Source organism: Crocodylus siamensis, chromosome 2 (genome assembly GCF_052110815.1).
Source record: "Crocodylus siamensis isolate JL-2025a chromosome 2, ASM5211081v1, whole genome shotgun sequence".
Taxonomy (NCBI): domain Eukaryota; kingdom Metazoa; phylum Chordata; order Crocodylia; family Crocodylidae; genus Crocodylus; species Crocodylus siamensis.
In genome coordinates, this window is record NC_143396.1 from 36,747,841 (window position 1) to 36,759,096 (window position 11,256).

Here is an 11,256-nt window from a genome sequence, read left to right on the forward strand (position 1 = left end):
TATTCTGCACTGACTATGAAATGACAGATCTTTTTTCTTAATTAGACTGGCTATCATCTAACACCTGTAGTTAACCATTCTGTCCTGAAGAATCACTTCTGATAGCTTTTATTGTTCCACCAGACATTTGGCAGCAAAATGGCACATGGATGTTAAGACATTTATTACTGCAGACCTAGAATCTAATTCTAATCTGACTGACACTCATTTTACACCAGCATAACCCATTGATTTTAGGTCTTGAGAGACTGACCACAGAAGGGATAGGCACATTGCTGCAAGCAGTCTGGATTAGAAGCTCCCATTTTTTTCAGGGTGTTTGGCCAGAAATGTATAATTGTGTTAGCTTATCCAGGCAACTTCTAATTAGGTGTTTTAGGCAATAATATGTACTGTTTTGTAGCCTGTCCAACCTCTGCAAAGTCCTGTAGCACTGCTGGCAGGCAGTCCTCAGCACTGCCTTTTAACAACAGTTCTAGTTCCCTGCTGCCCAGCTCAAGACCATCTCTCGTTGAAGCCTCCATGAGTACCCTTGCTACAGCAATGAATCATACACAGAGGGATTCACACAAGCTGGGTTTATTGAGCTGTATTATAGGAAACTATATCTCAGATGGCCCCATTGCAGCCAAAACAATCTGTCATTTTTAATTCTTTCTGTCACCTCATTAGGTATACAGCAATACTGATGGTAAAAAAAAAAAGAATCCCAGAAAGCACAACATTTCCTCCATTCCTTTTCAGACCTTCATATAAATACCAAGTCACCAAAAGATTCATTGACTAAACATATGTGCACTGATACTGTGTATAACAGCAAAACACAGAATGGCCTCAGTAGGCACATAAAGCAATTAAAAATAACTGTGCTTCAAAGCATTGTATACTATAACATAAAAGGTCATCCCTATAAACATGAAAAATATTATTGTAATTTTTTTCTACAAACAGGCACTCATCTCTGCAGCTAAGGTACTTAGAGGTTCAGTTCTCACAAGGTAATCTTAAAAATCTCTGATAACTTGCCATAGCCCTGTCTCCTTCTAGTCTGACTGTTTTTTCATCAGCAGTTAATATTTTATATGAATACACTGGAAAATTTTATCAAGGCCAAGTATATGTCATAAGACAATATTGTACTAAATACAAAATATTTACCCTGTATGTACATATGATAGTGAAGGAAACCTTGGCTAATCTTCTGTGAAAATGAAAAGCCTATTTTTTCCTCCTAAAGCTTGCTTGTCTTCACATTAATGCATTAAAGTTTATCCTACTGAAGCTGCAGAGAGTACATTTTGAGGACTCTGATAATTTTTGTGGTAACACACTGAGTTTGTGATAATAATGTTTATGCACAGATGTAAAGAATGTGCTGACAGATTAAAAAGGAGTCAGCCTATGTTTGCACAATGTTCATTTTTATTTAAAAAAAAACCCAAACCATACTACACCTGACTATGAACAAACAGCTATTTCAGGAATGAAGATAGACCTCACTGTATATTGGAATTCCCAAATCACCTCTGGATTAATTCAGATATTGAAGTTATGAGCACATCATAGGATTGCTAGGTTTTATTTTTATTCCAATTAGATATTTCTCTTTAGATGATTGTCCTACTAATGAACAGAAGAATCTCAGTCCATACAGAACTAAAATATGTAAGAACATAGGTAGGAGGGCATTGAAAGATTGGAAATTCGGTGATGAACACTGAAATGGTGACACTTTATACATGTATCCAGGCTGTATAGAAATTCCAACTGTACTAGGAAATACAGTATTGCCCCTAAGGGTGTACTAAATCATAGTAGGGGTACAAATGTGGCATAAGACAGTATCAGCTGTTTCTCAATATGAGCTTATGGTATTTTAAAAGCTAACTGAAGTACTGAAACTTCATATTGTATTGCATCATTCCATAGCATAGCAAAGATTACAGGTAATGTCACTTGCTTGAATTTATCGAAAATTAGATCAATACCAGCAGCAGGCTCTGCAGCCCTCAAATCCAACAAATTCCACTAATTTGGATGGAAAACACATATAGCCACCACAGAAAAAGCGGAGTAGGGAATTGGGAGAACATCACGTGAAGCACTTAAAAAAGGAATACTGTACAGAAGATTCTACTGTTGGAATATGGATCACCTCTATCCTGCTTGAAGGATCCCCCTTCTAATCTAACTGGAACAGTGGCACTAGACATTAAATACCTCTTGCCTCCTTTGGCAATTGACCAGGAAAACACCAAATAATCTGGAGATATTTAAATTTTAACCCATTTTATTGGTTCAGCTATTGTCTTTAAGAAGGTTTGATGCTCCAGTGTGTTAAGTTTTGTCTAATCATGTGTTTCTCACGTAACAGGCATTAGGTTGGTATTGACAACATTTGAATTTTTTTATGAAAATACAGATTTTCTTAGTTTCAAAGGCGTCCTCTGAATTGCTACAATCTTTTTGCACATATATATTTTTGGATGCCCAAAACCTTGGATTTCCATAAGCAAATCAGAAGGTGAAATATAAAAGACTTACATGCCAGCAAGTTAGGTGCTGCAAAGAAAAATATTAAGTGCACAATTGTCTGAAATCTTGCCTTCCCTAGAACCAAGGGACCTAAATCAGGATGGCAGGCAGCTGCTTCCACCCACTCAGGGTACAGACCCCAGGGTGTTTTCCTGAAGGTAGGCATCTACTGCTGTTCTTTCAAAGAACTCAGCAGGACCCATTATTTTCCTTTTAAAATAAAGATGGTGGTGGTTATGCTGCCACCCAGTTTTATATACCTGCAGCCACCTAGTTGCTATAGAACTCACTCAGGAAGTTGGGAAACCTGGTTTTAATGCCTTCTTCAGCCATAATGGGCTCAAGTCATATCTGCAATCTCCCATGAGAATGTCCTATACACCAGGGTATAGACAAAGTCAGGGGGTACATACCCACTCCATAGTTAAAGTTGTGCCAGTATTCAGGGATAGGGATATCAGGAGAAAAAACAAGGAGTGCAACTGAGTACCTTAGTGACCAGGGCACTCTGTTGGGAAGGGACTATCCTAGGAGCTGAGTTCTGATCCCTGTTTACAGGCCTATTACTGGTTCTTATCCAAGGACTGTTTCATAGATTCATAGAGAAGTGGGGCTGGAAAGGACCTCCAGAGGTCATCCAGTCCAACCCCCTGCTTGAGGCAGGAGCATGTCTACCCAAACCATCCTATACCATCCATAATCTAAACTGTAAGACTACCATCGACTGACACAACACAGACCTAACACCCTAACCTACCATAGGTAAAGCAGGGGAATCATGACAGCCAATGTCCTGCTTCTATGAAATGTTGTCAATATATGCTCAAGAGATCCTGGGTAGAGGCCACCCCTGCCCCCCACTACAGAGGAAGGAAAAAAAAAACCCATAGTCCATACTAATTTGGCTATGGGGTAAAATTCCTTCCTGACCCCAAATATGGGGATCTGTTTAACCCTGAGCACAGGGGAAAGACCTTCTATCCAGGAACCTCTGGCTTTGGTTTCAGCAGGAGTATTGGCATACTCCAATCAAAGTCCCAGTTTTGGCCATAGCCAGCATCCAATGCCCTTAAGGAGGATATATTTGGATATTTTTCCAGCTATCCAAGCTAAACTTACTTTGCCTCAACTACAAGCCATTGGTTTGTGTCTTCCTCTCTGCAGCAAGACAGAAAAGGCAATTATTCTTTTCTTTATGGTAGCCCTTCAAGTATGTGAAGAATACTATCATATCCCCTCTTCTGCAAGCTGAACATGCCTAGCACCTTCAGCCTTTCCTCATATGACTTGCTTTCCAAGCCCTTGATCATCTTTGTTGCCCTCCCCTGAGCACTCTCTAACTTCTCTGCATCCTTTTTAAAATGTGGAGCCCAGAATTGTACACAGTACTCCAGATGAGGCCTAACCAGTGCCAAGCAGAGTGTATAGTACAAAATACATAAATAGTCCTGGAAGCAGGAAGTGGAACACACACTTCTCGCTTCCTAAGTGCGTACTCTAAATTTTCGTGTACTCTTCAACTCACGCTTCCTATTTGCTCTCCCCCAACCCCCTTAATCTTACATTCCTTTCTGCACAGTGGTACAGCTTCAACATGAGTGGTGGAAGGCACCCCCTGTCCTCTCAGCCAGAAGCACAGCAAGAGGGGCACTCACGTAGAGGGGGTACCATTCTGGCTTACCCTTGCCCTGAAGTCTTTGCATTAGGAAAAGTCCTGTGCTACCCTGCTGTAAGTGCCAGGTGCTGAGACATGGCAGGAGCAGCTTCACACTGCCCAGACATAGCTGCTGGATGTGAGGACATGGTAGGAGCAGAGGGGAATCTTTGGGTCACTGGGACAGATAAGACTCTCCTTCTCTCTCCCCTTCCACCTGCTCTCTGACCCTCAGCACCTCCTCCCCAGGGAAGTTTTTCCCAGGGAGCCAAACGTGATAGTTACACCTCTCCCCACTCATAACTTATCCTTTACTGTTCAGGATACTCTCCTGGGTGCTGGGGTATGTGGGCTTGAATCTCTTCAAGCTGAAGAAGGCATTCAGTCCGGGTCATATTCTTCCTGCGTGAGTGCTTTAGCTTGCTTAGCTATTATTAGGGACCTAGCAAATTTGTAGCAGAAGTGGGCTGAACAATGGCTCCTTTAATCTTGCAGATTCCCCTTTGTATCCCTTCCCTCCCCTCGTCCCTTTCACTAATTGCTCCTGATCAGTAGGGAGGTGAAAACCATGGTTTTAAATATGGCATCATTCTTGCCTCCCAGCTGGCCAGCAGCAAGCAGCAGAGCTACGAGCAGATCATGGGGGAGATGCATGGGGGAACCTGAAAAATTAAAGGAGCTGCCACATAGACCGCTTCCACTGTGATTTCAGTAAGTGCCTAGCTATTATATAAAGGTGGGCACCTTCTCTTCCTCCACCTGCATTCTTAAAAATAAATAAGCTACAGCTGCATTTTGGACAGCCTGATCCCACCAACCAGAGTGCATTCATCAGAAGACTGCTTCATCCACATTTTGGATCCCAGTGGGAATTAGTCAGGAGATCAATACATAACTGATCAGTCTGGAACTGTTCTGAGCATGTGCAGAAGCAGAACTGCAGGCACCTGGGAAAAATTCAGGTAAAACAAGGAGATACCTCATGTTTTAGGCATTTCCAGGGTTAGGCAGCTACTGCAATTTTGGATTTCAAGTTTGAACAAAAGTTCCTAAAATCCACCTAAACCCTAGTTTAGGCACGTAAATCCTTTTTTGGTTTGGCCCCTAATGACTGTATGTGGCTTACATATACAAGTTTACTGACACATTTTAAATCTGGCTTTGGGGTATATACTTTCTCAGTCTCAGCATTTATGTAGGGGGATCACTCACAAGTATGTGCAAATCCCCTTTCTGAATTCAAAAGTGGTGGTTTTAGCCTGTGATAATTTACAAGAGTGAAGGTGAGGAATAGAATAGAATAGAATACTCTTGCCTCAGTAGCTCTATAAATTGAAGCAAGAGATTAATGCAAGGCATGCTTTATCAGGAGGGGTCAGCCTTATCTTTAAAGCAGGCTAAAATATACAATAAAACAAACTTTGGGTGTGAAAACTTCTTGAGAAATACCTTGTCAAAGAAAAGTCTAGTAATATGTTAAGGCATACACCTGGTTTTCAAAAGGGTTCAGCACCTACCATATATATTAAATTCAGTGGTAACAATGGTATCTGAACACCACTGAAAATCAGGTCATAAACCACCTAGAAATTCAAGTTTAATTGCCCCTCATATACATATTTAAGGTTCCTGTCCAGTCGCTCATACTATGAAGAAGTTCTTAAAATGGTGCTGATTGGGATATGGAAAGAATAAATTGTGCAACGTGACCACAAAAGGTGCTGAAGTAGCTGGTAATTGACAGAGTTAATGAAGTATGTTAAGCAGGTACAATACAGATGAAGCTGTCCCCTACAGTGTGATTGGCCACTTGGGAAATGGTGTGACAGTTGTCTTTGTGGAAAAATAATGTGGTGCTCTTTCTTTGCCAGATCCTATCTACAGTGAGAGACTCCCTGCTAACACACATAGGTAGATCTTCACATGAACAAATATTGTGCTTGCAGCTGGCATCTGGGAGTAGAGGACAAGATAAAGAGAGGGTAAAAGGTGTGATGGCTAAATATAGAGGATATTTCTTATGATCCACGTGTACATTATTGATTGCTAAAAGCTAATATTTTGACACTGTCTAATGAGAATATATGGGACGGTCCAAATTTTGTTTCTACGCATTGAAACTTATTGTGGGATTGCATGTGGATAAACAAGAGCAAAATTGGGTTGCTGACTTGCATGTTGTACAACATACATAGTTATTTTTAGAAATTCTTTTATAATAACTCCCCTCTAATTAGAACGATGAATTTAAACAGTAAAGGGTATTTTAAACAGTTGTCTGTCTACTTTTTATTTCTTCTCAGTATATGGTATGTGAAGAGTAAAATTGAAATGACAGGGGAAATAACAAACAGGGAACAGAACTGAGGCACTGAGATATACAAAGTGTGTGGTCATCACTGGTCCAGAAAGAGGCCCCCAGAATGTTAAGCAATGAAAAATTACTGCTAACGTCAGTTGTGTGTTGAAATATTCCATGACTCTAATATGCTTTCCCAGTGTTTTTCTTATTTGCAACACCTCAACAGAATAGCAGGATTTTCCTGATTATCTGGGCTTGAAAGGATCTGTAAATGCTTTCAGGCTGTCTCCCAAATCTTTTAGGTGCTGACAGTGTCTTCCTGGGAAAGGATGTCATTGGCAAAATGAGCAGAGGAAAGTGGATGAAATTTTAAAGTTTTGAGCTTATAACTTAATATTTTATTATACAGGGGTTATTCAAAAAGAGTTATATCAAGGTACTAGCACACCAGACTTGGGGGGCGGGGGTTAGGAGTGTTATTGTTTAGGAGTGTTATTGCTTCATATAAACTCAAATTAATGAAGTGGGCAGTACCCACAAATACTCTTTCCAAAATTATCCTTCAGACAGCAATGTCAAAGGAAACTAACTGAGGATATCTTGTTTGGATTCCTAAAAGTAATAACATCTGGAGAGAGAACTAATTATTAGCAATAATATGAGCATGTAAAGCAAGAATATACTGATAAGCATTATAAACCAAGCAATCTATTAGCCATTAACATATAGTAACTGAAGAAGGGAATAAATGGAAACACTTGTTCACTGTTGTACAGAGTTAGGTTTGCAGTGATCACAATCTCTTTGTCCAATATTTCTTATGGCTGTAGGAATCATATATCCATTTGCTCTTATAGGATCTAGGAGAGAGACCTGGACATCAAAATACTTTCAGCCTAGCTTGTTACTACTGGGATTTTAAAATCAGTCCTTTACAATTTATTAGGGACCACAGTTTAAAATGTTTTTGTACCCAGAGATTCTCAGGTGATGCCATTAAGACTGAATAAAATACCACAGAATACCAGGAGATCAAACCAAGTAGCAATTATCTAAAGCATTTTTCTGGTATCTACCCAGATTTTCCTTTGGGGAGTGCTAACTCAGTAAATAATCACTATACATACACAAAGCATTGGCTATAACTCTCGAAAGAACTAAAATCTTCTTTAAAGTGTTTTGCTTTGTTTGATAAAATAGTCTTTGGGGATGTACTAATGGACAAAAGCTAAAGATCCAAAGAAAGGGAACTTGATCCATTTGAAAGCGTGTAGAAGGCTGAAGGAAGCAAATGTAAAAATACGCTGGTGCTCACTCAAAAAATGCTGACTTCCTCCTGCAGGTCATCTCACAGGCCTACCTTACACCACATAATAGTGTAATTAAAAAACGCTGATGGTTTGTGCTAGCAATAACTTTCTGTCTTCAACCCTTGTTTAGGACCAACCCCTGAGCGAAACATGGGTAATATGCAAGGTGGTGAGTCTGTATTTTGAAGGCTGCCTCAATGTACTTTCACAAAAAGTTAGCTCAATCAAAGGGCTTCCAAACTATTAGTAATAATTGCAATAATCAATGAACAACTTAAATATCTTCAAGGCTCTGTACAAACATCCTTTTTATATAGCTATGATGTAGCTATAATTAACTACTGTATTTAATAAGTACCTGAAAAATTGTGTGTGTGTGAGAGAGAGCGAAAAAGAGAGAGAGAGAATATTTTACGGTGTAATTGTTTGCTTTTGGGATTTTTTAACTGGTCCTTTTGGTTAGAAAATTAGCCGGTATGATGTATGTATTCTTTTTTCTTGTTTTGGTTGGAAGAACCACAGTTTTCAGCCATGCGTGTAGGGATTTGAAAAGTAGCGATGCTGAGCTAGTCATGGGGAATTGATTGATTTCTCACAGAACATGTAAGCAGAACACAGTGCGCTATATCTCAATTAACTTGTTTGTTATATGGGTAATATTATTTGACTGCCTTCTAAAGTACAGTACGAGGTCCTGATGATAATAAAGGTTCTGAGGTGCTCACTAATATAAATAGTAGATCAACAGATGTTAAAGCAGAGCTCACAAACTTCTTGTTCCTACCATTCTCCTTTAGATTGCAGAGTCTGCGGATAGGAGGAGACTCACCTTCTCCTGTCTGCAGAACACTGTGTGGCTTGTAGGTCAGAGGAACCAAGTCATATTCAAATAAAAGTCTGCAGAATCAGGTACCCTTGAGAGTGCTGGTGGCAGTTTCTCCTTTTTTTTCTTCTGTGAAGTAAACCTTATTTTAGACATCTTCTCTGGACTTGGTTGGAATGAGCACAGCTCTGTAATTAGATTTTGGACTTTGGCTAAAAAAAGTTGTGATGGGTCTGTGCCTGAACATGCATGTCTGCATTTTCTATATGTTCTTATACTGAAGAAATTTTCTATAGCATTGCTGTGTAAACATGCTACAGGTAGTCTATGCACAATGCATTCATGGGGCCGTGAGGTTGAGTGAAGGAATATATACAAAATATATATAGTGGAGACAGAACGCAGAGAGTTCAACAAGTCAGGGTGCCTACACAGTGGTAAGCATTATTAATAACATTAATATAAGTCAATATAATATTACTAGGCTTTTCTATATAAGCCCTCCAAAAAGAAGGATGTAATTTTTTTATGATAAATGTAAAGAAATTGCCCTCTTGCCCTCTGCCTTTCTGTCTCCTTCAACATCCAAAACAGAGACACAAAACACTAATCAGTAACTTAACTCAGGAGGAGGGTAGATAATTGGGACAGCACCCCAAGTTGCCTCCTTTTGTGGGTGGACAACGCACAACAAAAAATAGCCACTGCCACAGCTGGCAGCTTGCAACACTGCCCACTGCCACTGATGGCAGTGCAGCAGCCAGAGCTGCCCTGTGCTCTTTTGTAGTGCAGGGCACAGAACTGCCCTGCTATGTCTCTGGCACTACTAAGGATTTTAGGATGTAATATTACTGCTTCCATTAGCTTTTCAAAGTAGGATGCCTAACCTAGCCTAGTGAGATTCTGCACAGTACTTAGCAAGTCAAGAAAGAAATAGACATTTTGAATTTATTTCTCAAAACAACGCTTTATCTCTTTTACAGGTGCTGTACCAGAAGAGACTGAAAAGACTATGTATGACTCTATGGTTTGGAAAGGAAAAGAGTCAAGAAGCATATAATAGAAATCAAGAAGTAGGCTGTCGCACGGCACCAAGGGGTACCTGTGCCTTTAAGAGCAGAAACAGCTGAGCAAAGGAGCCTGGCAGGCTACACAGAGCCCCACAGCTGCAGGTTGCCTGAGTAACAGGTTAGCAAGGTAATTAGCCGGCACCTGCAGGCAGTCAACTGACCAGAAGGAGTCAGAGCCCAGGGCACATACAACCTCAGGACTAAGGCTGGCCAGGGGTCACTCTGTCTTTGGCAACTGCCGGGAGAAGGAGCTCCTGCACAAGAGACCAGCCCAGTGCAACTGGCTGCCTGCCTTGCTACCTCCAAATGCAATAAGACTCTAGGGGCTCACAAGGCGCCCAGAGATAAAAGGGTCTGGTATTCTAAGGTGGGGAGTAGGCTCTCTTAAAGGGACAGAGTGCTGCCTTTATTGTTAATGCTACGTTGTAGCCCAGGGGCTTACCCAGGGGTGTTATTGTTTGAACCATTGGACCAGAAAGAGGCTAGTAGGGGATGAGGAGGCCTTATTGTGTAGAGCCCCAGCACCAGAGGGGTGCAGTCTCAGGGGCTATGGAGAAGCATTCCAGAAATCCTGTGTTTAATAAAACATATTGAACCTGCATTTACAACACAGGAAATATTGTGTCACATTTGGGTATATGTTACAGCTCTGTATGTGTATCATACTATGATATTATATATCTTCATTAGAGACTGGGCTGAGCTTCCCCAATTTTTCAAGTGCTCAGATAGAAGTGCTCACTCTGCCTCATGATTGAATAAAGGGAACAGCCAAAAATCATCACATTCTGATTTTCCCCAAAGTTCAGGGTGAGCAGTACCTAGCTCTGAAGTTTTATTCAGGAGCATCTCTCATTTTAATTAAATTAAACCCTCACAGAATCTAAAGGCTGCTTGCTTCAGTATGAATTCTCCCTTGGTGAAGGCCGTCTTATAAGTACTGTGGCATCTCTTTGAAAGTGTGACGGACTTTCCAGCCCTATGAGATTTCTCTTTGCGGGATTCATAAAATCCTGCCCATATGTCATGTGGCTGCCACATGAGCTTCTCATGGGAAAGGGAATCCTGGCAACCACTTCAGATGTTGAAAAAGCTTCCTTTGAGAAGGTTTATCAAATAAAAACAAAGCTTTTATATTGTCTAATGCATCCGCTGAGCTTCTTATTAAGGGACAAATCCTCTCCTCTGTGCTCAACCCAGATATCTCATCTGGGTATTGGGGAACTAAATGGAGGCAAAGGGAGAGAAAATTCCCCAATAAGCTGCAGATAAGGTGCTACTCTGCTTTAAGAGCTGTTATAGGATCTGTGCCTTCGATTCACTTTATTGTTGTGGGAAAAGACCAGGGGTTTAAAGTATAAAATACTGAAGACAATTCCAGGTGATCCTTGCTTTTCTTTCACTGGAAGGTACCTTTCTTAATGAAAGGCTGAGTTCACAAAAAGACACATCTTGTCATTTACAGCAGCGACAGTGAGTACAGAGCTATTGCACAGCCAGGCTTCAATCCTGCAATTCAGTCCATGTAGGTGCGTCCTTATACTTGCCTATATTTCTACTGA